Source organism: Venturia canescens, chromosome 1 (genome assembly GCF_019457755.1).
Source record: "Venturia canescens isolate UGA chromosome 1, ASM1945775v1, whole genome shotgun sequence".
Classification (NCBI taxonomy): domain Eukaryota; kingdom Metazoa; phylum Arthropoda; class Insecta; order Hymenoptera; family Ichneumonidae; genus Venturia; species Venturia canescens.
Genome location: NC_057421.1, coordinates 40,158,453 through 40,186,363, shown reverse-complemented (window position 1 = coordinate 40,186,363; position 27,911 = coordinate 40,158,453). Strand labels below are relative to the sequence as shown.

The window sequence follows — 27,911 nt, the reverse complement described above, 5'->3', positions numbered from 1 at the left end:
AAAGTATTGCACCTATCTCGATGAACTTAATTCCATTTCGAAGAGGGCAAAAAAATAGTAGATACGGGTTTTTGCGTTTTTCTCGCAAATCAAGTTAAGGGGGTGAACTACCCCTATATATGTTTACACCAAATCTCAATAAAACGGCAGTAATTTTTTGTTTTCCTTATTTCTTCTGGTCGTGATACGTTTTTCCTTCACATTTTCAATATTTACATCTTAAATGATGGATAGATTTTTCTCGAAATTACATTTTCATAACTAGTGAAAGTTATAGAACCTAAAGTATGCGTCCAATCCTTATGGTTTATTTATCATTTGAAGCAATCTGACTCTTCTAGTTATACTTAGAAGATTCTATTCAAAATTTATTTAAACAATGGATTTTACCTAATTGAGCAAGAAAAATGCGAGAACATCAAATTTTTCGGTTGAAAATTCTATCACATCCATAGTTTGAAAGAATTCACTTTTTCCCGCCAAAAATTACTGATGGGATAACTTCTACAGATAACAATTTTTTTTATTAGTTAATATTGAATAACTCCCAAGACAAATTCCAAAAATATCTATTCCTTATGTTTTTCACAAAAATTCGGTAAATATTGACACATTTCTATAGTTATCATCAATTCAAGTTATCATCAACTCCCCCCCCCCCCCCCGTCCCTTTACTTGACGGTGTTATTTGGAAGTCATCTCTGTTCAGTCTGTGACTCGCTCCCAAAATTAGATTTGAAATACGACGCAGAAGCAGTGATAAAACTGCGATCGCGGAATATATTCACCACAGTCGGTTATTTTTATTCTACACGAAAGAAGTGCCTTACAATTCGAGACTATTTAAAACGAAGAAAAATTAATCAAAATGAAGATAAATCCTTTGAACGTTATTAGAATGCTTCTCGCAACTTTTGAAGTCATGCATTTACCGGATTCGCCAGTGAATAACGATGAAATACAGTTGAAAGAAAACTTTGAAAATATTTTGTTGACTGCAATGAACGAATACAGTGGTTTTGAAATGGTAGAAGAAAATTCTTTGGATTTTGAAGAACCGTTCAAGGATTGGGAAATGGAAATTGTTGAAGATAAGGAGTGGGCAAACGCCTTGCATGAACCAGAACTTCCGCCTGATACATGCACTCGTGATGACGAAGATTTATCTTACGAGTACAAATTAAGGGCCGTTCAGTATTGGCGCAGCGGGAAGAAAGGAAATTTAAGCCTGGGCAGTGTTAAACAAAAGTTCAAGAGAGTGCAATCTATACGACAGTTGCAGCGGTGGGCACACAATTTGAACAAGGGTGGGACGTACAAAGAAAAATTAGCACGAATTTGTAGTTACACTTTGGAAAATTTCAAAGCTGCTGTGGATGCTGGTTTAATAGTGCACGATTCCGATTTGAAAAAATGGGCCTTACATGCTCAAAAAGAAATAGGGCATTCTGATTTTCGTTTCAAAGCATCTCCTAAGTGGATAAAATCATTTAAAGCGGCTCATCGTATCGTATCGAGAAAAATTAATAAGTTCATTACATCCAAAACAATTGAAGATGGAGAAATCTTGGAACAACAAATTCAAAAATTTGTCTTTGACGTAAAGCAAAATATTGCAACATACAAATTGTCAAATACATTCAACGCAGATCAGAGTGGCTTCCAGCTAGAAATGCATTCCGGAAGAACTTTAGCAATCGAAGGAGAAAAGCAAGTACAATGTCTTGTACAATCAGTCTCATCTACGACCCACAGTTATACGATTCAGCCGACTATATCAGCTGACGGCAAACTGCTATCTCCTCTATTTTTGGTTTTAAAAGAACCAACCGGCAAGATTGGTCCAATAGTGGAGAAAACGCTTTTCAGACCAGATAATGTGTACATAGAAGTATCCAAGTCTGGGAAGCTTACTTCAGGTATAAATTACACCCACTGTTTGTGTATAGATATTTTTTCGAATGAAAAAAATACGTTTTTCTAATTTCAGATCATTTCAAAATTTGGTTGCAGCATGTGTTTTTCCCGAAAATTGGTTCAAAATCTTTATTACTGATTGATTCTTGGACTGGACACTGCCCCCAAGCTGTACTTGATGTAAAACCTTCAAATAGAGATGTCAAAGTAATGATTATACCTAAAGGAACTACCGGAAAAATCCAACCCCTCGATGTTTTTGGATTCCGAGTATGGAAAAATTTTGTTAGACATTTTTCTGATACTTGTCTATTGATGAATTATAATATTGATTTGCATTTGAGAAATAATATCATAAAGCTGCAGTCACTCGTTCATAACCAACTGTCGTCACCACGTTATATCGATCTTTTCAAATATTCTTGGTACAAAAGTGGTTATATTGAAGAAAAACCAGCCAATTTTGAAAATCCTGTAGACTTTGCATTTGGAGATTCTTGCAACTCACATTGTGAAGTTCCAGGATGTGAAAATTTTGCTATTGTTCGCTGTTCCTGGTGTAAAAAGTCGCTATGTTTTAAACACTTTTTCGATGACTATCATTACTGCAGTACTTACAACGGCTAATAGAGCATACGATTATATATTCGCTTCTATTTATTGCTGTTGACATATTATCAATAAAAGATATAAGCATATTGTACGCTCTCTTTTTTTTTTACTTGACTACGCAATTTTTCTATGCGTCATCCCAAATCTTGGTCTTATCTACCGAAACGAATATGTGTAAGCTCTCATCGTATGCCTGTGTTATCTCATTGCCAAATATAAATCAGTCAGAATTATCAATAAGGAAAAACGTATCGCGACCAGAGGAAATAAGGAAAACAAAAAATTACTGCCGTTTTATTGAGATTTGATGTAAACATATATAGGGGTAAGTCACCCCCTTAACTTGATTTGCGAGAAAAACGCAAAAACCCGTATCTACTATTTTTTTGCCCTCTTCGAAATGTAATTAAGTTCATCGAGATAGGTGCAATACTTTTTTTGTTATAACGATTTTGTGAATTTCAACCCCTATAACTTTTTTCCTATGCAACCCTCCGATATGAAACCAGTTGCATTTTTCATCGTTTATCATTAAGATAATTATCCATTTGGGTGCATTCTATTATCTCAGGTGAAAATAGGTGAAACCTGAAAAGTACCCCTCGGAGGTCTCAACTTTGAAGGGTGATTTCAACCCCTAGAAACGTTTTTCCGCCGATAAAAAAAAATACGTGTCTTTTAGATTTTGATGTAGAATAACATATTTAAATTTCATCAAAATCGAAGGACGTCAGCAGAGAACCTTTCCTTGTTAGAAGAATTTAATAATGTCAAAATTTGGAGTTACTAATAAAATACTTGTCCACCGATTGATATCATAAATTTTAATGCTGCACGTAATTCAAATGGTAACTTTTTTCAATTCATTAGAAAATATTTGGCCTCGAATTAATATAATAAATTTTAATGCCGCACGTAAATTAGATGGAGTTTTTTTCAGTTGATTTAGCTGTTCGAATAAAATAAGAAGAATGAGGCATCGGTTTCCAAAATAATTTCAAGGGCGATTTTTCGGTTTATTATTTTTTACTTGTTATTTGATTCTTTTGACACTTTAAAAAATAGATGCAGATTAGTTTTTTTTTAATATAACGTTTTTTCAAGATTTGTAAAATTTTTTTCGAATTGTTCTGTATTTTTTTTTATGAAATAATTTTTTTTACAATTAAAAAAAAATTTTGTTCGAAGTTTTTTTTATGGGTGGAATTATCAGCAAACGAAGGACCATCAATGTACTTGTCCCAACCTTTTTTTTCCCTAGGGGAAGTTTATGGTTTGATATCACGTCTTTTTTCTCAAAAGATCCTTATTTATGTTCAGATGACTATAAAATTTTAGTTTAAATTTCTACGAATTGTTTATAATTTTCGGCGTATAACGTTGGTTTTCACGAAAAAAGACCTATTTTTCGTCGAAATTGTACTGAAAATATTTCGATAGAGGTTTATTCTTGGACTTTGGTGATTTTTCTCCTTGTCTTCTAATATGTTTCGTCCATTGGGAACTCAAGAGCATGGAGCATTGCGTGTTGCGGGCCGAGATATGATTTTCGGCTGATAACGTTAGGAAAAAGAAAGGAAAAGAGGAAAGATAGATCAAATTCAAGACACAACAAATCCAACAGAATTGGCCCTTTTTAAATGTTGCTTTTGCATTCTGAATCTAGACATTTTCGTGTCATTCAAAACGTGCCCCCGATTAAATATATTTCCGAAGTTTGCAAGTGGCCGCTGAGATCCAATTATCTACAGTTTGATAGTTGCTGAAAAAAGGCACCCGGAAACATTTATTATGTCAGAACTCAAAGAAGCGAAAAAAACTGAGCGTTCTTAATTCAACAGAGCAACCGAATTCAAAGACGTTTAAGGTATCTGCATTGGTTTTGGAGAAAAACAATTTCAGGAGAATTCAGGAATGAATTTAAAAGTTACATATTGAACACTTGATTAGATGAAAAATATTTTTTTTTCACCCCGCACTTCGTAATGTCGGAAATCCGATTATTATAACATCAAAAGCTGACAGCTGACTGATGGGATTGTATATATTTGCGTCTGTTAAATCCTAGAGATGGCAGCACTTCGAGCTGTCAGTTTTGAACGGAAAGGTGAAGGAGTTGGGCTGTGACAATGGAAGTACTAGAGAATAATAGAAAAATAATTGATTTTAGTCAAATGACTAATTTTGTCGGATCTGGAGAACGTGCATACGTTGAGGGCGAACGTGTCCTCAACGCGAACCATATTTCATTATGCGGAATATTAGGTAAAACCGCCGAAAAATTGCATATCTTTGCGCTATGCTTGCAATCAAGTATCGTCAAATCTATGCCGCACGAACTTAATTTTATTATTAATAAAATTGAAAAAAAGATAACCGGACAGTGTTCTTGTCCTGCAGGAGTCAAAGGAAAATGTAAACACGGAGTCGCAATTCTCATGTGTTTGAATAGGTAAGTATTAACCTCAAATCAGAAAAAACAGTAGATGATTAAATTTGAAATAGAGATAGATCAAATGTTTTTTTCCATGATTTTTCGTGAGTTTTTCGTGGGTTTTTCTGACATCAGAAACAGCGAAACTTCTCTGGAGGACTTAAGTTGCACCGATATCAAACAAACATGGGGCAAATTGAAAAATGACACCGAAGCGTTGTACACTCCAATACTTCTGCGACAATTTTGTCATTTTGCTAAGGCAGCAAATGATTTCAAAGTATCCGCGAAGATCAATATTCTAGACATTCTTCCAAAAGGTGAATTTGTTATGAAAAATATTCACATGCTTAACTTTATAAAAATTTGTACTATGCAAATGTTGATATAAAATGTTTCTAATTTCAGGAGCTCCGAACAGTGCCTTACAAATGTTGAAGCGACGCAGTACAGTTAAGCAAAACAGAACAAACTGGTGCGATGAATCAGTTGAACAGGAATTAACTGTTATCAATGATTGCCACAAAGTTGCTGCAAAAATATTAAAACTGGAAATAAGCAGTGCGCTGAAATCGGACAGCATTCTGTATTCACTGACTTGTACGGATGAAAGAATAGATGTCCTATTTGAAGATTTGCAACCTTCCGTTCAATTGTTTTACAAGCAGGAAATATCCATCACGTTTGAAAACAGTTTGGATGTGTGTAGCAAAACAGTGGATCAGCAGAACGAAATTTGGAAGAATGAAAGAAGGAAAAGAATCACTGGTAGTGTAGCCTACGGCATTGTTGTGTCCGCGAAGACCGTCGCGAAGGGACGAGTTATCAAGGACGAGTATTTAAGGGATTTAGGCCAAAAGAGCTGAACTCCAACTCGATACTTTTACAACAAGTTAACAATAAGTTTATTTAAGAAGTTACAAATTCGAGGTTTTATTGCCTCGAGACCGATCGTTACAATTCTCGTCAAAGACTGTCGAATTTTGGTTAGTTGGTAAATTTATAGACTTGGGGGTTTTTCCCCCTCTCGCGACAATATGGCGTGATATTCTTTCTCGAAGTTTCGGTGATGACATCGAGGGTCGATGCGCTCGTTCGGGAACGTCGATATTTCGCCGTCGATGCATTTATGCTGAGAACGCTTAATTTATATACTCTTTATTTTAGGAGTGCGATGTACGGGCATAACAGCATGTACACTTATTGCAAAAACAAATCCCCAGACTGGGATAAAAAAATTAAAAATCACTTGAATCCCACTTTTAAAGGCACAGCGGCTACTCGACATGGATTAAAGTATGAAGAAAAAGCTATTGCCGCTTATGAAAAATTAAGACACAAAAAATAACAAGACTTGGACTGCTGATAAATCCAATTATTCCATGGTAGGCTTACAGCGCAGATGGAATCATCGAAGACGAACGGTTGATTGAAATCAAAAGTCCTGTCAAATTAGAAAAGACCTCTGGACTTGATTGTTTGTTGGTTCTTCCTTATTTAAAACTCGATGGTGAAAATCTTGTTTTAAAGCAGAAACATACTTATTTTTGTCAAATACAATTGGGTATGTTTGTATCGGGATTGAAATTGTGTGATTTTGTTATTTATTGCGCACGTAATGATGATTGCACTATTTTAACGATCAATTTTGAACCCTCAATTGTTAATGACTATCTGTGTCGGCTACAGTATATTTATTTAGCGTATCTTCTTCCACGATTGGCTCTCGAAACTGATAATGAAATCAACGAGAATTTAAAATTCAAAAATACTGAAAGGGAAATTAACAATAATATAGTAGCCATGCAGTAGAACTGAAAGAAAAAAAGAGGTGGAAATTTGCGTGATAGTACATAAAGTATTTGAAAACTATTCCCAATGCTAAACAATAAAACATATAAGCAATGATAAAGCTTTAAAATGTGAAAGAATAAGTATTTTTAGATAAGATTTAAAAAAATTCGTTGAACGATATGTGTTTTTTGTTATAAAGTTATTTAAGAAAAAAAAATTGAAATAACATACGCAATATAGTTGATTAAGATTTATTATATAAAATATAATAAAGTGCATTTGATAATATTAATGAATACATTTCTTAACATTTTGTACAATTTGTTGAATAAAAATCAGGCAAAATTACAAAAATTTGTCTTCGTTCAAAATAGACGGACTTAAATTGACTAAACCCGCAATTACTGTAAAAATTTCATCCATGTGCGGCATTAAGTTCCAGGTGATTCTATTCTGCAGAATTTTAAAGATCTTTAGTCTTTGTATTGTCCGCTCTATATGAACTCGTGCTGCTGCAATCTTTTTTGTCTTCCAGAAATCTTCTGCAGTAAATTGCTTATGTTTTCCTAATCTTGGTGGACACCAAAATTTAATGCGTTTCTCAATACATTCATTTTCAATTAAAAATCCTTTATCTGCCATTATAGCATCAAGTCGAGGAGTTAATTTTTCGATTAGTCCGCTTTGATTAAAAATTGCTTTATCTGATGCTCGCCCTCCATAGGTATCACTCAAATATGTTATCTGTCCAGACGGCGCAATCCCGATCATTACTTTCACGGTTTCCAGACCTTTATAATGCGAATATAAACGAAGCCTACATTTTAAGCAATTTGGTTTTTGTACAGGAACTTCTGTACAATCAAGAATTATTCTGGTGTCTTTAAATTCTTCAAAACACTTAGGTAGATTCGATAGGATTTCCTCTTTGTCTGGCCAATAAATAGCTTCTTTAGGAATTGACGCTAACATTGGCAAAGTACCATAAAAGTACTTGCAACTTGTCGATTCACTAATGTTGAAAAGTACCGATAGACATAAAAAACTTAAACCAAGTCTTAATTTGCAAAGAGTTAAAACGACTCTATCTTCAATGTTAAGCAAATTCTTTGAACGTGGCACAGAGATTTTAATTGCTGTTACTATGCTGTCAATAAGACCTAATCGAATTCAGGTGAAAGCCGATAATTCTTCATCAGTTTTTATGAGATTCAACAGTGTGATTCGATTGTTAGTAATGGCACTACTACACACTTGTACGCTTTTATCAAAAAGCAATACTTTTTTTGAAATGATGGCAGTTTCCAAATCTCTTAATTCTAATAACGCTAGAGCTGCCACTTTTTCTCTTTCTTGAATATCAACTGTTTCACCACACTGACAATCTTCACTCACACTAATGCTTGCAATGTATTCATCCTTGTTGCTAAGCTCTGGTACTTTGCAGGTTTCTGATACATCCCTTTGTGCTACAGGATCAACTCCGTTTTCTTTTTCCATTTCATCATTCCCAGAGCTTGCGTCATTCCTAAGACTAAATATATTTAATTGAATAATAAGAGTACCTCACCAGTATCTGAAATTTGCTCTATTATGATAATAATTTTATGTATAAGAAAAATACCTTTTTATTCGTCTGTCTGCTCGTTGTTTTCTTGCTAGGTTAATTTTTAATTTATCAACATCCGTTGGAGGTAGAAAACATTTTTGGGGCAAATTTTGGCTCGGGACAGCCCAAGGTCGCAGCGATGGTCTCTTATTTTCACCTGGAAAGATATTGGATATTTTCATTTTACAAGTATTCAATTTTATTCAGTATCTGATATTTAATCAAAACATAAAGTCCTTTATTTCAACTTACTTCTTGGAAAATAATCGCCCTCGGTGAAGTGTGTACTGCATATACCGGAGTATGGGGTTATGTTTGTTATTTTTATTTTGCACACTTTACACCACTTTCGTTTAATTTCTTCGTTTTTTGGAAAATAATGAAATGATATTCCATTTATATATATTTTTGCAGCCCCGAATTAAACATCTTTTCCGCGTATTCACCATAATTCGCTATTTTTTAATCATCATGACATGTATTCGATCGAAAATATCACCTTTCCGAAGGTTACTACTTGCACCACCAGATGGCGACTGATTCGTTTACGGTCGCGAATAGGTATATATTCATAAACTTTATTCCGCTGGAACGGTACGGCGAGTATCCTGACCAATCACAACTCATTATTTCTGTAACCGGGATCCCGGGACTCGAGCTTCCATAGAAATGGGTTATAGCTGGCATCAAGAGGCCTTTGATGGTGTTCTGTACAGACACGGCTAATCCATAAATGTGTTAGTAACTTTTGCATATTCTTGAGCCTGTGCAAAGTTTTTTCTCAGCATTTACGCTACCGATCGTGTTGGTTTCGTGCTCATTCGAAAGGGATTTTGAAAATTAGTCTCCAAACCAGTTTTTGATTTATAAATCATCTCCTGAGCTCTGAAATTTTAGAAAATGATATGCCAGTTTTACCCCCACCACCGCGAATCTTTTTATTCAGAGAAAGTATACTCGGCGAGCCTCGGGCCAGCAGACGACAGGGCTGTCAATGTACTTGTCCCGAGACTCTACCGGGTCTCTTGAAAATGCGCGATGCATATGTCAACGAAACTTTCCAAGATTTCATTATTTCGTTCGATTGGAAATAAGTGTCAACTGAAATAATTCTTCAATTAAACCAGAGTGCGAGGAATATTGCCCAGTGTAAATATATCGTAAATTGCGTGATTATAAATCATGTGTAAATATAGGTTATATATACCTTTGATAGCTGTGTGGTAACTAACCGGCCGGGGTTTGACATTACGAAGTGCGGGATAAAGTAACAAACGTTCGCATAGTTAGTAAATAATATAAATAAGGCAAATCAGTTTGCCAAAAATAGGACTGGAAGTTGTGAGGAAAAACGTTCGTCAACGTCTATAATGTCAAATTTTCTTTTCGCTATATCTGAAATATTATGGTTAATATTTATTAAAAGAAAAACACACGGAACTGTTGGTATGATGTTAGAAACTTTAATTGAATAAATGTTTTCTAATTTATTTCTTGTGTCATAATTATTTCTAAACATTCCTATATTTTGCTTGATATTAAGTTTGGCTCTGCCCTCTCCGATCCTTGTTTTCACCCCATCGGTTTGCAGCGGGTCGAAAAATAGTATTAATTCGTTGCCTGAAATGTGTCCTCTGATTTTCTACTACTTCTTCATGCTGATTGAGGTAACATGATTCGAGAGGTTTCTAACCATGATCTTTGATTGCACATTTTGTACATCAGATTTTTGGAAAAATTTCTGGTTTCATTATAAATGTAGTTATTCTTTGCCCACTTGATCTGTCCAATGATGAATTTGGAAACTTGTTCCAGAAAGCCTTTGGATGCTGTTTTTGCTGATGATATCAAAAGTCGTATCTTCGGAATGCGATGGGCAAACACAAATTTTGATAACAGAATTTATGAAATGACATGTATGTTGAGTATTCCCACTTTGCAAACTGCAAATGTGGAATTATTAGTGAAAAGATTCATTACGATGAGTCTACAGTTGCTCAGTTTTGGATGCGATCAAATATCATGCCTGCCAACATCCATGAAAACATACAGAATTTCTGAATGCAATGTTCGCTATGTCATTTCAACATAACATCATGACTTTTGCCAACTTTTCTCTATAATACTATAGATTTGGATTATTGAAATACAGCAAAAATCTGCAAATTATAAAAATGATATACCGTTCCACTCATTTTACTTTTTCACTCTAACTGTAACATATAAATGAAGTGAAAAACTCATCGCAAAAGTCTTCAGTTGCTCATTTATGGAGAGATTTGAAATTGCTGTCTTCAAAACTTATCACGCAGATACATTGAATCGCAGCAGATACCTGTAAACTCTGAAATTTCTGTGCATAAATATGTGTGCTAAGTATCACCCCCTATCTTTGATTATGGTAACATGTAATGGAACTTGGTTCAGCAAGTTTTAAAGTATTTCTTTTCAAATGGTATTGAAGGTTGTATTACTGCTATGAAGCGAATACCTCCAAACTTTCAATATTTCTGTAACGCAGCGTGATTGCCAATCATTCAAATTATTTACTCCAATTGCAACATGTAATCTGGAAAGTTTATCACAAAGTTTTCAGATTTTCTAAATTCCTAAATTTTTCTCTTTCTTAATTCTATTCTGAGTTTTTAAATTTCTAAATTCATTTCTAATTTCTCCTGAAAGTGTTTTTCTCCACAACTAATGCATGTACCTAAACGTCTTTGAATTCCGATGCTCTGTTGAACTAAGTACGCTCAGTTTTTTTTGCTTCTTTGAGTTCTGACATAATGAATGTTTCCGGGTGCCTTTTTTCAGCAACTATCAAACTGTAGATAATTGGATCTCAGCGGCCACTTGCAAACTTTGGAAAGATACTTCATCGGAGGCACGTTTTGGATGACACGAAAATGTCTAGATTCAGAATGCAAAAGCGATATTTAAAAATGACCAATTCTGTTGGATTTGTTGTGTCTCGAATTTGATCTATCTTTCCTCATTTTCTTTCTTTTTTCTAATGTTATAAGCCAAAAATCATATCTCGGCCCGCAACACGCATTGCTCCATGCTCTTGAGTTCGAAATGAAAAAAACATATTAGAAAACAAGGGGAAAAATCACCAAAGTCCAAGAATAAACCTCTATCGAAATATTTCCAGTACAATTTTTACGAAAAATAGGTCTTCTTTCGTGGGAACCAATGTTATAAGCCGAAAATCATATCTCGGCCTCCAATCCGCTTTCCACCGTGCTCTTGGGTTCCTAATTGACAAAACATATTAGAGTACACGGGAAAAAATGGCCACAGTCCAAGAACAAACCTCTATAGAAATATTTTCAGTACAATTTTGACGATAAATAGGTCTTTTTTCGTGGAAACCAACGTTATAAGCCGAAAATCATATCCTGGCCTGCAACCTGTTTTCCATCGTGCTCTTTAGTTCCTCATTGACAAAACATATTAGAGTACTAGGAAAAAAATCGCCAAAGGCCAAAAACAGACCTGTGACGAAATATTCCCAGTACAATTTTTACCAAAAATAGATCTTTTTTCGTTGAAACCAACGTTATAAGCCGAAAATCATATCCTGGCCTCCAGTCCGCTTGTGACCGTACTTTTGGGTTCCTAATTGACAAAACATATTAGAGTATAAGGAAAAAAATAGCTAAAGTTCAAAAACAGACCTGTGGCGAAATATTTTCAATACAATTTGACGAAAAATCGGTCTTTTTTCGTGGAAACCAAAGTTACAAGCCGAAAAACATATCCCGGTCTCCAACCCGCTTGCGACCGTGCTCTTAGGTTCCTAATCGACAAAACATATTAGAGTACGAGGAAAAAAATCGCCAAAGTCCAAAAACAGACCTGTGGCGAAATATTTTCAGTACAATTCTGACGAAAAATAGGTCTTTTTTCGTGAAAACCAAAGTTAAAAGCCGAAAAACATATCTCGGCCTCCAACCTACTTTCCACCGTGCTCTTGGGTTCCTAATTGACAAAATATATTAGAGTACAAGGGAAAAATCGCCAAAGTCCAAGGAAAGACCTGTGACGAAATATTTTCAGTACAATTTTGACGAAAAATAGGTCTTTTTCGTGGAAACCAACGTTATAAGCCGAAAATCATATCCTGGCCTCCAACACGCTTCCGACCGTTCTTTTCGCTTCCTAATTGACAAAACATATTAGAGTACACGGGAAAAAATCGCCAAAGTCCAAAAACAGACCTCTGACGAAATATTTCTAGTACAATTTTGACGTAAAATAGGTCTTTTTTCGTGGAAACGAACGTTATAAACTGAAAATCATATTTCGGCGTTCAACCCGCTTTCCACCGTGCTCTTGGGTTCCTAATTGACAAAACATCTTAGAGTACAAGGAAAAAATTCGCCAAAGTCCAAGAACAGACCTGTGACGAAATATTTCCAGTACATTTTTGACGAAAAATCGGTCTTTTTTCATGGAAACCAACGTTATAAGTCGAAAATCATAGATATTTCATAGAAATTTAAACTAAAATCCTATGGTAATCTGAACATAAATAAGGAACTTTTGAGAAAAAAGACGTGATATCAAACCATAAAATTTCCCTAGGAAAAAAAAGGTTGGGACAAATACATTGATGGTCCCTCGTTTGCTGATAATTTCATACATAAAAAAAAACTTGAAAAAAACTTTTTTTTTAAATTGTAAAAAAAATTATTTTATAAAAAAAAAATATAGAACAATTCGAAAAAAATTTCACAATTCTTGAAAAACTATTATCTTAAAAAATAAACTAATCTGTATCTATTTTTTAAAGTGTTAGAAGAATCAAATAATAAGTAAAAAATAATAAACCGAAAAATCGCGCTTGAAATAATTTTGGAAACCGATGCCTCATTCTCATTATTTGATTCGAACAGCTCAATCAATTTAAAAAAATTCTATCTAATTTACGTGCAGGATTAAAATTTATTATATGCATTCGAGGCCAAGTATTTTCTAATAAATTGGAAAAAGTTACCATTTGATTTACGTGCAGCACTAAAATTTATGATATCAATCGAAGGACAAGTAATTTATGTGTAACTCCAAATTTCAGCATTATAGAATTGTTCTTAGAAGCTTTTAAATCCAAAAAAATCACATGCAAGCTAGTCATTTCTTACTCTATGGTGGCAGAGACTTATAAGAAAATCGATTCTTTTCAGACTTTCAGGAACTTCTGATATTATTCACAATATTCGACGTCGATTGGATTGATACAAATTATGTTTAAATATGAGTTAAAAGTACTTGTCCGGCCCATCAGTTTCCATTAAAATTGTTTATTCAAAGAAAAATCACGGCTTTTCTAGAACTGATGGCGCACAAATATTCATGCAGAGGGAATTTAGAGAATTATTTTCAAGTAATATTCCCTCAATTGCACTAATTTAATAAGAATGGAAACGAATTGTTCTGTAATGCACAAGGGATGTTATTGTACATCGATAAATAAAAAATATTTTGCACAATAAATATTTTCAAGCTTCCAAAAATAACTCCCCGTTTGTATTGCAATGATGGCAACTTTTACTTCTCACTTATTCCAGCGAACGAATTTCATTCCGTATAACTAACCTATACTGTTATTAAGAACATTAAACTAATAATGAATCACATTTCAATAAATTTTTAACCGGATTCTGCCGTACAATTTCGTTTTTTTATGATTGATTTTTATTTGAATGGATAGTGATGGGCCGGACAAGTACTTTTAACTCATATTTAAACATAATTTGTGTCGATCCAATCGACGTCGAATATTGTGAATAATATCAGAAGTTCCTGAAAGTCTGAAAAGAATCGATTTTCGTATAAGTCTCTGCCACCATAGAGTAAGAAATGACTAGCTTGCATGTGATTTTTTTGGATTTAAAAGCTTCTGAGAACAATTCTATAATGCTGAAATTTGGAGTTACACATAAATTACTTGTCCTTCGATTGATATCATAAATATTAGTGCTGCACGTAAATCAAATGGTAACTTTTTCCAATTTATTAGAAAATACTTGGCCTCGAATTGATATAATAAATTTTAATGCTGCACGTAAATTAGATAGAATTTTTTTAAATTGATTTAGCTGTTCGAATCAAATAAGAAGAATGAGGCATCGGTTTCCAAAATTATTTCAAGCGCGATTTTTCGGTTTATTATTTTTTACTTATTATTTGATTCTTCTAACACGGACTTCCGTTTCCGGTGACAGTGGGAAACAGTGAGGAATAGTAAGGTGCGGGAATTAAAGGGTAAGGGCGCAAAAGAGGCTGTGCGGGAGAAAAGGTGAGAGTGGAAAGGGGGGTAAGAACCGAGGCGAGAGAAGAGACGGCAAAGGGGTGACGGGGGTAAGTTGGGGAGAAGTAAAAAACAGGGATAAAAAGGGGACGTGAAAATTTAGAGGTTAGAGTGCTAAGGAGTGAATTAGGTAGAGAGTGAAGAGTGCAGTTAGGAGAAAGAATACGAGGAAAAGTAAGACAGTGACAAGCGGAGAACGGTGGAAGTAGGTGAGAGGAACAGGTAGGTAAGGTAGGAAGACGAGGGAAAGAGTGAGGTAAGGAAGATAAAGTAGGAGCGTGCGAAAGAAGAAAAGTGGCGATAGGAGCGGGATAGGCAAGATAGGGAAGTGAGAATTAAGAGAAAGTGAGGGCGAGAGAGTAAAGGGGAACAATAATGGAGTACAGGGAGATAAGTGAGCAGGGGAAGAAAGGAGTGGGGGAAGGGGTGGGGAGGGTAAGGAGCCTGGAGGGGAGAGCTAGATCTGGCAGTGTAGGGAATATTATGGAGGCGATTCTGGCAGGGGACAGGAAGAAGAGGGAAAGGGAGTAGGGTACGGCGAGGAGGGAAGACGGAGGAGAGGAGGAAGTGTTCAAAAGAAGTAGAAAAGTGGTCAGGTCGCCGAAGAGAGAGGGAGGGGACGCGGATGAGATAGTAAGAAGGGTGGGGGAAATGATGAAGGGGTTGTTAAAGCAGGAGTTGAGGGAGGAGTGCGGGAGGATAGAGAGCAAGGTCGACAGGTGGACGGATGAAGTGAGAAAGGAACACGATGAGATGAGAAGGCAGTGGGGAGAAGAGAGGGAAATGTTTAAAATGAAAATTGAGAAGTTGGAGCGTAGAGTAGTGGAGCTGGAGAAGGAAAGAGGAACGGGGGGAGAGGGAGGGGAGGGGATTGGAAGGAGAGTGAGGGAGGTAGTAAGAGAGTTGGAGAGGAGGGAGAGGGAGGAAAGGAGAAACAACATAGTGATTAAAGGGGTGAAGATGGCGGAAGGAGAAGAGTGGGAGAGACAAATTGAGAAGATATGGGAGAATTTAGGGGTGGAAGGAGGCAGGAAAGAGATGAGAAGAATAGGGAGGGTGGACGAGGGAGGGAGGGGAATGGTGCTAGTCAGATTGGAGGGAAGGGAGAAGAAGATAGAAATAATGAGGGCAAAGGTGAGGTTGAAAGGGAATAGAGAAAGGATAGAGGATGATTTGACGAAAGAGGAGAGGAAAATAAAATGGCTGGTGGAAGGGCAGGCGAACGAGGAGAGGAAAAAGGGAAAAAGAGAGGAGAAAGGGAAAAGGTAAGGATATATGAGCATATGGGTGGAGGGAAAGGACTTGGTGTGGAACGAGGACGAGGGGAGATGCACGTACAGGGCGGGAAACGGGCAAGGGGTAGGGGCAGAGAGGAGGGAAGAGAAGAAATGAGAGGAAGGGGGAATACGGAGCGCAAAGGAAAAACAGAAGCGGTATATAAAGTGGGGTTTTGGAATGTAGCAGGAGTAATGAATAAGGATGAGGAGTTTTGGGAGGGTATAAAACAATGGGATGTGATAGTTATGACGGAAACATGGGTAACGGAGGAGGGGTGGGGTGCGATAAGGGAGAGGTAGAAGAGGGGCTTTAGGTGGGTGATACAGGGAGCGAAAAGAGGGGGGCGAAGGGGCAGAGCGCAAGGAGGGATGGCGCTGGGTGTGAAGGAGGAGTTAGAAGACGAAGAGGGAGAGTTAGAGGTGGGGGAGGAAGGGTGGTTGGAGAGAAGGGTGAAGTTGGGGGTGGAGTGGTGGGTGATAGTGGGGGTATACGTAAACGGGGACTTGGAGAGGAAAAAGGAGAGGATGGGCCAGTGGATGGAAAGAGCTGGGGGGGAGAGGGTGGTGATAGGGGGTGATATGAATGTGAGAACCGGCAAAGGAGGCGGAGGGGGGGAAGGATGGGAAGTAGGGGAGAGGGAAACGGTAAAGGAAGGGAAAGAATGGTGTAAGTTTGTGAAGGAGAGAGGATGGAGGATAGTGAATGGAAGTGTGGAGGGCGATAGGGAGGGTGAGTGGACGTTTGTGGGGGGAAGGGGTAAGTCGGTAATTGATTACGTGATAGTGGGGGAGGAAGTATGGGAAAGAGTTAAGAGAATGGAGGTGGTGAGCAGGGTGGACTCGGACCACATGCCGGTCGTAGTATGGCTGAAGGGGAGGGAGGGAAGAAAAGGCGGGGGAAGGAAAAAGGAGAGGAAGAGGAAGGAGGGGAGAGGAGTGTGGACGGAGAGGGGAGTGGAAAAGTTTCAAGAGGAGTTTGGGAGGTGGGAGTGGGAGACGGAGAGCGTGGAAGAGGGATGGGAGGAAATGAGGGAGAGAATAAAGAGAGCGATGAGGAAGTCAGAGGAAGAGAGAGTAGAGGAGAGGAGGGGGGGTTGGTGGGATGAGGAATGCGGAAGGGCGAAGGAGGAGGCGAGGAGGGAATTGGAGAGGTGGAAGAGGGAGGGCAGGGAAGAGGAAAGGTACAGGCAAGAGAAGAGGAAGTTCAGGAGAATGTGCGAAGAAAAGAAAAAGAAGGAGAGGGAAAGATGGGAAAGAGAGATAGAAGGGATAAGGACGGAAGGTCAGGTATGGGAGGTGGTAAATAGGGGAAGGAAGAAGAGAAAGGGGGCGAATAAAAAGATAAGGAGGGAGGAATGGGATAGATACTTCAGAGAAGGGCTGGGAGAGGTAACAGAATGAAAAGTGAGACGGGGGGAAAGAAGAAGGGCAGGAGAGGAAGGGGAGGAAGGGGAGATAACAACGGAAGAGGTGAAGAAGGCAATAAGGAAGTTGAAGGACAAAAAGGCGGTGGGGGAGGATGGGATCCCGAACGAAGTGTGGAAGTACGGGGGGGAGAGGGTGGTGAATAGTTTGAAGAGGATGTGTGAAAAGGTGTGGAAAGGGGAGGGGTGGCCGGAAGGTTGGAAGGAAGGGATACAGGTGCCAGTGGTAAAGAAGGGGGAAGGGACGAGGGTGGAGGAATACAGGAGGGTAACGTTAACGCAGACGGCGTACAAGGTATACGTAGGGGTGCTGGCAGAAAGATTGAGGAAGGAGGTGGAGGAGAAAGGTATGATGCCTAGCAGTCAGGCAGGTTTCAGGGAAGGTATGGGAACGATGGACAACGTGTACGTGCTGAATTATGTGATAAATAGGGAAATAACGGAAAGGAGGGGGAAGTTGGTGTTGTTGTTCGTGGATTTGAAGGCGGCTTTCGACTCGGTAGATAGGACGAAGTTGGTGGAGAGTATGAGGAAGAGAGAGGTGAGGGAGGGGCTAACAGAGAGGTGTGAGGAGGTGATGAAGGAGACGTATGCGAGGGTGAAGGTGGGAGAGGAGAAAGGGGAAAAGTTTTGGACGGAGAAAGGGGTGAGGCAGGGGTGTCCTCTGAGTCCGCAGCTGTTCACTCTGCTGATGGCTAATTTGGACGAGGAGCTAGAGAAAGGGAGGTAGGAAGGGGTGAAGCTAAGGGGTGGGGGGAAAGTGTACTCTCTGGCGTATGCGGATGACGTGGTATTGTTGGCGGAGGACGAAGATGAAATGAAGGGGATGATGAGGACGCTGGAGAGATACATAGAAGAGAAAGGGCTGGAGGTGAATATGGGAAAAACGAAGGTGATGAGGTGCAGAGTGGGAGGGGGAAGAAAAAGGAAGGTGGTATGGCAATGGGGGGGAGAAAGGATTGAAGAGGTAAGTAGGTACACGTACCTGGGTTATGTGGTGAGGGCGAATGGAAGTCAGGACGAGCACGTAGAGGAGAGGGTGATGAAGGCGGCGAAGATAATGGGGAAGGTTTGGGGGATAGGGAAAAGAAGGTTTGGTGACGATTGGGGAAGGAGAATTTGGCTGTTTGACAAATTAGTGTGGTCAGTAGTTTGTTATGGAGTAGAGATATGGGGGTGGAAGGGTATGATGATGATGATGATGATATTTATTATGCCTTAGTAAAACTTTTAGGCAATAAACATTACAATTACAAGCCTTAAACTAAACTTAACTATGAGTATACAACTCAGAATAGGCATAGATTCAACGAAAATTGAAAGAAAAAAAAGAAAGAAAAAATACTGAATAATATAATATTACGAATACAGATAGAAATTCCAAGATACGAAAAGTGAGAGAGGTAAATAAAATAAAAATAATGATAACAACATCAGATCAAACCATTTGGCTGCTGCTTAATCAATTAATGACTTACAGACTAGTTTTGAGAGATAATAATTTAATAATAATTGCATCGGAGAAAAAGAAATAGAATAAAAAGAAACAATACTCAAGATCGCCAAAATTTACATAAGGGAATTGTTTAAATCAATAGCGATGCGGAACGAGCGAGGATGGCTTTCTTCTTTGAGAACCAGCGTATCGATGGGCGGCTGAAGCTTGATGAGTTGATTGAGTGCGAGGGGCGCTAGTAAATGAGACGGACTTGTGATTTAACCAATTTTCAAGGAGGTGGAACACCTCATTTATTAACAATGTTATTATTGTGATCAGTTCGATCGGTTACAATTAGGCTTTCTCGCCACAGTAGAGGAGGGAGAGTTTTGGTGACTCGCCACCTCGATCCTTCCAAGGAGATGGCTGGAATGGGACAGGGCGGAGAGCCGATCTCTTCCTCGTCGAGCGGTGTTAGCGGCTCTGGCCCCGGCAGTTCTGGGGCTCGAGCTGGAGCTCTGGCTGCTGCTGGAGAGGGCTCCCACTCACTATCGGAGCTGAGGTCCGCTTGGATCCCTCTGTGTACTCTGCAAGCCGGCCTGGTTTGCGTGCTGGTCGAGGTGCACTCTCGAGGAGAGTCAGGCAGAGGCGACAGGCAGGGAAGCGTTCCTCCGTATGATGGTGACGTCCAGCGGCGCTGACAGTCGTCGTATTTGTGCAGCGTCGCTCTTGGAGGGCGAGTGAGGCGATGCTTTAGTCCAGTGATCGGAACTAGTTTCCACGCTGGAGGAGCGGTCTCGAGTGGTGAGGCTGCCGTTGTGGATGGCGATGCTAGCATGAGCTAGGCAAAGGTTAGTCTCTTGGAACGATACTATAAGTATTGTAGCCCAGAGAGGGTTCGAATTTGATCCGATGCTAGGTTCGAGCCGTGCCGTATTTATTCTTTCCAGAGGAACTTAGGGCTGACGCGAATCCGATTGCTGAAGCGCCACCCTTCGGCGGCTCATTGAACTGAGCGAGAATCCTCGAGCTGAGCAGCCGCGTAGCGGGGATCGAGGGAACCTTGGCGATCGCGCGCGCGCGCTAGATCGCGAGAGAGCTGGGAGAGCGATTGAGTCGGGAGGTGCCGCCCCGAATCGTGGATCGCGCGAACCTCGTGGCTCACTCGTCGGTATCTCCCTCTCTCTCGGCGGCGCAGTGTATTATGAACATTCCGCCCGCCTTGCCACTGGCCGTGGCAATGAGGTGGCATCAGCTTCGCTGTTGGGTCCAGGCAGAAGGACTAGTTTCACGATTGGTCGCGTGAATTCGCTTGTTGCTGTTTTGACAGTTGCTGTGCGAATGAGGCCGTTGTCCCCGGTGTGCACGGCCTTTACTCTTCCGCGCAGCCATCTGGAAGGGGGGTTTTGTTCATTCCGTATGAGGCAGAGTCGCCCTACTTGGATGTCTTGGGATGCTGAGTGCCATTTTGTTCTTTGGTTGAGTTCGTTCAGATATTCCTTGTGCCATCGATTCCAACAATCATCTCTCATCTTCGTGATGTGTTCCCACTTGGAATGATAGTTGATGTCGAGCTTTGCTGGCTCCGGGAGGGCTGTTAGGGCTGAGCCGATTAAGAAGTGACCGGGAGTCAGTATGTTCAGATCATCTGGGTCGTCGCTCATTGCGCAGAGCGGTCTTGAGTTGAGACAGGCCTCTATTTGAGCTAGGAGGGTGGACATTTCTTCGAATGTCAAAAGCGTCTCCCCGATCGTTCGGCGTAAATGATGTTTTGTTGACTTTACTGCAGCTTCCCAGATGCCTCCTAAGTGTGGTGAGGCAGGTGGGTTGAAGTGCCATTGAATTCTTTCGGTGGCAGCGTGCTCTGCGATCATCCTGCCGTCTCTGCTGCTGGCGGCGAAGAGTCTTTGGAGCTCTCTGTCGGCTCCGATGAAGTTGGTGCCTTGGTCGCTCCAGATTTCGGAGCATGGACCTCGGCGTGAAATGAAGCGCCGTAGGACTGCGAGGAATGCCTCCGATGAGTAGTCTGATGCTGCATCGAGGTGTATGGCTCGAGTGCTGAGGCAGACGAAGATCGCTATAAATCCTTTCATACTTTTTCTTCCTCTGCCCGGAGCGGTTTTCAGGTAGATTGGTCCGGCGTAATCGACTCCACTATATTGAAAGGGCCGAGCTTGCGTTACTCGTTGTTTGGGCAAGTTGGCCATTTGTTGTGTTTGCGTGGTTCCTTTCCACCGGACGCATGTTGGGCACCGGTGGATGATTGTCTTGGTTACTCTCCGCCCTTGGGGGATCCAAAATCGTTGACGAATTGCTGCGAGAGTGAGTTGCGTTCCTCCATGCAGCATTCTTCTGTGTGTGGCCTCGGTGAGTAGTTCTGTGAATCGTGAATGCGGCGGCAGGATTATTGGGTGCTTCCCACTGTAGGGCATACTTGCGTGGCGAAGTCTTCCGCCTGTGCGTAGCACGCCGTCATGATCTATGAATGGAGTGAGTCGGATTAGCTGACTTTTCGGCTTTATGTTTTGTCCTGAGCGTATTTGATGTAGCTCGTGTTGAAAGTGCGACGCTTGGGTGTTCTTTATCCATAGTAATTCTGTTGCTTCGAGTTCCATGGCTGTTAGAGGCCCTGCTGTAGTAGGGTCGTTTGTTTTGCGGGCTCTCACTTTACTGATCCACCGGCGACACCATGCTGACACTCTAAGCAGTCTGTTGTAGTTCGAAAACTGCTCGAGCAGTGGATTAATCTTGATTTGGAGAGGCGCCGTTGTCGTGAGCGTGCGATGCCGTGTCTCCGGGAGTTCTCGTGACTCTCTGAACTCCCCGGATGCCCAGGATGATGCTTTGTGTCTTAGAAATGCTGGGCCAGTCCACCACAGGGGGTGTTGCAGCAGCTCGGATGGCGAGATTCCTCGTGACGCGCAGTCAGCGGGGTTTTCTTTGCCGCTGATGTGGTGCCAAGAGGCCTCTGGGAGCTGAATTTGTATTTCTGACACTCGGTTCGCGACGTAAGTGGTCCACCTCGTTGGGTGCCCTTGTATCCAGCCCAGCACGATAGTTGAGTCGGTCCAAAGATGGATCTTGACTTCTTGGTTCAGAGTTGTTTTTGTGTGATGGACTAATTTTACGAGAAGTTGGGCTCCGCACAGCTCTAGTCTCGGTAGCGACACTTGTTTGAGTGGCGCCACTTTGCTTTTGGCAGCGACGAGAGTGATTTTTGGGTCCCCAGTGGTGGATGTTGTGCGAATGTATACCACTGCGGCGTAGGCTCTCTCTGAAGCGTCCGAAAATCCGTGTATTTCCAGGTCGGTTGCGTTCCTGTCCCACAGCGGCCGACTGATTCTGATGTTGGCCAGATTTGGCCATTGGGCGTAGAATGCTTTCCAATCTTGAGTGAGGGTTGCCGGAAGATGATCATCCCACTGGACATTTAACAGCCATGTTGACTGGATCGTTATTTTTGCGCGTGTTGTTACTGGAGTGATCCAACCGAGCGGGTCGAAGAGCTGGGCAGTGGCTGAGAGAATGGACCTCTTCGTCGGGTTGTCTTGGTCGGAGATTTTCACCGTGTACGCGAAAGAATCATCGACTGGGTCCCATTTGAGTCCTAGCGTCTGATGGATTGATTCGTTAGGCATCCATTGCAGGCTTGCCGCGTTTGCTCTTTCTTGTGGTGGAATGGCCTCTAACAACTCTGCTGAATTGCTTACCCATTTTCTTAGAGGGAAACCGCCTGCCTTGCAGATCCCAATTAGTTCCTGTTTTAACGCTGCTAGTTCGGTGATATTGTCTGCCCCCGTGAGAATGTCATCTACGTAGATAGCGTCGCGGAGGGCTCTTGATCCTCGTGGGAAGTTGTTTTGCTCGTCCTCCGCTAGTTGTTTTATGCATCTCAGCGCTAGGAATGGGGCGCGGCGAGTCCGTACGTCACTGTGTTGAGTTGGTATTCCTTGATTTCTTGGGAGGAATCGTGCCGCCATAGTATGCGCTGCCTTAGTCTGTCGTCTGGGTGAACTAGGATTTGGCGGTACATTTTTTCGATGTCCGCAGCGATGACGAACTGATGCTTGCGCCATTTGAGGAGGATGTCTAAGAGCGCCGGAAGTAGATTCATCCCCGGGTTTAGGTAGTCGTTTAGTGCTTTGCCGGTTGATGTGCGCCACGATCCATTGAACACCACTCGTAGTTTTGTGGTGCTGCTTGATTCGCGCCATACACCGTGGTGAGGCAAATAGCAAGCGTCTGTGGGGTTTGACTCCGTTGGGGATACTTCGCTCATGTGTTTCATCTGTTCATATGTGAGCATGAACTCTCGATAGAGTGCCTCAAACTTCGCATTTCCCTTGAATCGCTTCTCGGTGCTGGCCAAGGCGCTCGCGGCTCCTTTTCGGGAGCTACTTAGATCCGGGGGATGCTGCAGCAGGGGGAGGCGAACCATGTATCTGCCGTCCTTTTGTCGAGAGTGACTTGATGCGAAGTCTGCTTCGCATTGTGACTCCTCGTTTGTAGTGCTGTTTGACGGGATTTCTTCTTGTTCCCAGAACTTTCGTACGAGGTGAGTAAGGTCCTCAGCCTGCCTGATGTGCAGGGTGGTGGTGGACGAGTGATTCTTATTTTGTCCCGCTATCCCGGTTAGAATCCACCCGAAGATTGTTTCGTGGGCCACGGGCTCGAGCCTTGAGCCTTTCCGAAGCCCTCTTAAGATGATGCTGGAGTAGACGTCAGCGCCGAGGAGGAGGTCGATCGTGTCGCTCTTGAAAAAACTCGGATCTGCGAGAGGTAAATTGGCTACGTGCTTCCACGTTGAGTTAAGCGTTTTGATTTGGCCTGAATATGTAGTTATCTCATGAAGTATTAGGACGTTTGCCTTGAGGTGCCGGTTGAATCGTTTGGCGTGCATTTCGATTGTGGTTTTTCCTCGGCTACGCCCTGCATCCAGTCCGCCGACTCCACAGATTACGTGGTTACTTCGTTTGCGCGGTAGATGTAACTTCTGAATGAGTCGTTCCGTGGCTAGACTGACTTCTGAGCCTTGATCAATGAGTGCTCTGATACAGTGCTCCTGCCCGTTTTTATCTTTCACGAGTACTCTGGCTGTGGCCAATAAGATGGGGGCATGCTGGTCGTCTACCTTTCCAATTACGTGGGAAGTAACCGCCGAGCGTGGAGCGGGCTCGTTTCGATGTAATGCTTCATGCAGGGTCGTATGGTGCTTCTCTGAGCAGGTGTTGCATACCTTTGGATTCTTGCACTCGGCTACTTTGTGTCGTCCGAGGCAATTGACGCAAGCGTTCTTTTGCTCGATGAATCTTAGGCGCTGAGCTGCGTCCTTTCCTTTGTAGTCTGGACAGATTAGGATGAAGTGGCTCTGCTTGCAACTTAGGCATTCATTGTATTTTTTTGCTTGAGTGCAATGAGTTTTTGTCTTCCGAGGATGATTGCCTTTCGATGAAGAGCTCGAGGCAGACGGGTTTAGTGCTTCGAGCATCTGGAGTCGTTTCTCGAGAAACGTCTTCAACGTTTCATAGGTCGGCGTTTCTTTCGAGTCATTAATAGCGCTTTCCCACTCCCGTCGCGTTCGAGGATCGAGTAGCTCGGTTACTGAAAAAACGAAGAGGTCTTCGGAACTGTCAATCGGTCGTCCGATCCCTTCGAGTACGTTGACTGTTGTTACCATACTATGAAATACTCGTTTGAGTTCTGCGGTGGTTTCTGCAGTCATCTTTGATTGTTGCGAGAATTTGGTTAAGCAGGAGCTTACAAGGAGACGTTTGTTTTCGTAAACGTTCGCCAGTGATTGCCACGCGCGCTGATAGTTTTCCGCGGTGATGGGAATGTTTTTTATTGTAGCTTCGGCTTCTCCTTTGACAGTGCTTTTTAGGTAGTGCAGTTTTTCGACGTCGTGCAGATGATTGTCGTTGCCAATCATGGACAGGAATAGATCGCGGAACCGGGGCCAATCTTCATATTCGCCGTTGAATGACGGAAGTTGAATTCGTGGTAGAGATGTGCGTGCTTGGGGTGATTCCCTGCGCTGCTGAGATATTGTATGGTTCGGTTGATGAGGAAGTTCGGAGATATAGTCGAGGAGAATGCCTCGCTGGTTCATGTAGATTTCTTCCACAGTGCTTGCGAGATCTTGCGTTTTATATTCGAGTTCCTCGATCTCATTGCCGTGTTGAGAGAGTAGAGTTTCGTGTTGTGCTTCGAATTTCTCCCAGTATCGATCGAGGGTGGTCAAGCGGGTTTGAATTGTTCCGGCGGTGATGTTCGCTTGCCCAAGCTTCCTCATGTTCTCAATGATTCTTGCGATTCGACCATGCAAGTCGAGTTGACTGCGAATTAGATCCTCCATCCTTGCTCGTGGAGTAGTGATGTAATCCGGCTGGCACGCAGGATCCGGCTCGAAGGACCAATGTTTAAATCAATAGCGATGCGGAACGAGCGAGGATGGCTTTCTTCTTTGAGAACCAGCGTATCGATGGGCGGCTGAAGCTTGATGAGTTGATTGAGTGCGAGGGGCGCTAGTAAATGAGACGGACTTGTGATTTAACCAATTTTCAAGGAGGTGGAACACCTCATTTATTAACAATGTTATTATTGTGATCAGTTCGATCGGTTACAATTAGGCTTTCTCGCCACAGTAGAGGAGGGAGAGTTTTGGTGACTCGCCACCTCGATCCTTCCAAGGAGATGGCTGGAATGGGACAGGGCGGAGAGCCGATCTCTTCCTCGTCGAGCGGTGTTAGCGGCTCTGGCCCCGGCAGTTCTGGGGCTCGAGCTGGAGCTCTGGCTGCTGCTGGAGAGGGCTCCCACTCACTATCGGAGCTGAGGTCCGCTTGGATCCCTCTGTGTACTCTGCAAGCCGGCCTGGTTTGCGTGCTGGTCGAGGTGCACTCTCGAGGAGAGTCAGGCAGAGGCGACAGGCAGGGAAGCGTTCCTCCGTATGATGGTGACGTCCAGCGGCGCTGACAGTCGTCGTATTTGTGCAGCGTCGCTCTTGGAGGGCGAGTGAGGCGATGCTTTAGTCCAGTGATCGGAACTAGTTTCCACGCTGGAGGAGCGGTCTCGAGTGGTGAGGCTGCCGTTGTGGATGGCGATGCTAGCATGAGCTAGGCAAAGGTTAGTCTCTTGGAACGATACTATAAGTATTGTAGCCCAGAGAGGGTTCGAATTTGATCCGATGCTAGGTTCGAGCCGTGCCGTATTTATTCTTTCCAGAGGAACTTAGGGCTGACGCGAATCCGATTGCTGAAGCGCCACTCTTCGGCGGCTCATTGAACTGAGCGAGAATCCTCGAGCTGAGCAGCCGCGTAGCGGGGATCGAGGGAACCTTGGCGATCGCGCGCGCGCGCTAGATCGCGAGAGAGCTGGGAGAGCGATTGAGTCGGGAGGTGCCGCCCCGAATCGTGGATCGCGCGAACCTCGTGGCTCACTCGTCGGTATCTCCCTCTCTCTCGGCGGCGCAGTGTATTATGAACAGGAATGATAATTACCAAGTACTAGACCTCATTGGACAATGAAAAATCAGGAGATACAATACGCAAGATCAGACAATTGAAGTACTAATGGAATGTAAGAGAGGTGGTAATTAAAGCTAATGTGATAAAGCAAGATTAAGAATACACCTTTAAAATACAAATAGACATAAGCCAAGATGCTTTACAGATATTTTTCACGCTCTGAGTCCAAAAGAAATTTATGGAGTCTCAGTTTGAACACGACAATGTTCGTAGACGCAGTGACCTACGGAGGTAAAGAATGCCAGAGATAACACCCTGCAACTCTGAAAGAGTCTCTAAAAATCTCCGTACGAAAAGCAGGTAGTAAGAATGTCGTACCTCGAGGTCTCAGAGCTCGAACGCCACCATCGTCAATATCAATACGACGAAATAATTCTTGAATATACGTGGGAGCTTCATAGTGAAACACCTGATACATCGCAATGCCCAGAAAATACGAACGGCGACTTTCAACACTCAACCATGCAAGTTGAAGACGATACGGAGTAATGTGTACATCCCTCCGCAGGCCATAAATGAATCGGATACATGCACTTATTAATCGTTGTAGTTTTAGATCAAGTTCAGCAGTGAGGTTATGATAAACTAAGCAACAATAATCGATTAAAGGAAAAACGAGAGATTGAATAAGCTTAATGCGGAGTTGAAAGGACAGAGAACCGCGAGAGAATTTGAGCTTATGGAGGGCGCCCCATACTTTCTTGCATATATTATCAACATTACTCCGCCACGAGAGATTAGAGGTGAGAAAAATACCTAAATTTCGTACTTCATTAACATAAGGGATAAAAAACTCCCGAAACGTTCAGGCGAGGCAGACTCTCAAGGTCAAGATCACGTACTCGCGCACTGCTCCCCATGATTAGCACTTTAGACTTACTACCATTTAGAGCAAGTCCATTTCGCTCGGCAAAGTCGACAATGGAATCAACATCTTGTTGCAGTTGCACTAGGGAGCTGTGTAGGTCGCACGGTCTACAAGAGATGTAAATTTGAGTATCGTCAGCGAAGATCATATACTTTGAGAACAATAGATCATTCGAGATATCATTTATAAAAATCGAGAATAATAAAGGCCCTAAAACAGAGCCTTGTGGGACACCTTTAGAAACACCTAGCCAACGTGAACGATGCCCAGAGTTGCTCAGAACTGCTTGTGAGCGACCAGACAAATAGCTTTGCATCCACGACAATGCAATATCATCAAACCCTATCTTTTTTAACTTAACTAGTAACAAGTCGTGAGGGACCGTATCAAACGCCTTAGAAAAGTCAAATAAGACTAAAATGGTCAACATTCCTTTGTCAATAGCAAATTTGATATCATCACAAATTCGAATAAGTGCAGTTTGAGTACTCATGCCTCGGCGATACGCTGACTGAAATGGATTCAAGATGTGATGAGACTCAAGAAAATTCAAAATTTGCTTTTTGATAATACGCTCAAAGATTTGCGAGAGAACAGATAAGTTGGCGATGAGCCGTGTATCAGAAGGAGTAGAAGGAGTCCGGATTTTAGATAGTGGTTTAATGAAAGCTCTCTTCCATTCAGAGGGGAAATGACCAC

At 41.7% G+C, this 27,911-nt stretch overlaps 1 protein-coding gene across 1 annotated transcript in view; it reads right to left on the bottom strand.

The window, feature by feature from the left end:
- Positions 1–27,911, bottom strand: part of LOC122408149 (uncharacterized) — a 1,237,064-nt gene that overhangs the window by 547,302 nt on the left and 661,851 nt on the right. The window lies entirely within an intron of this gene.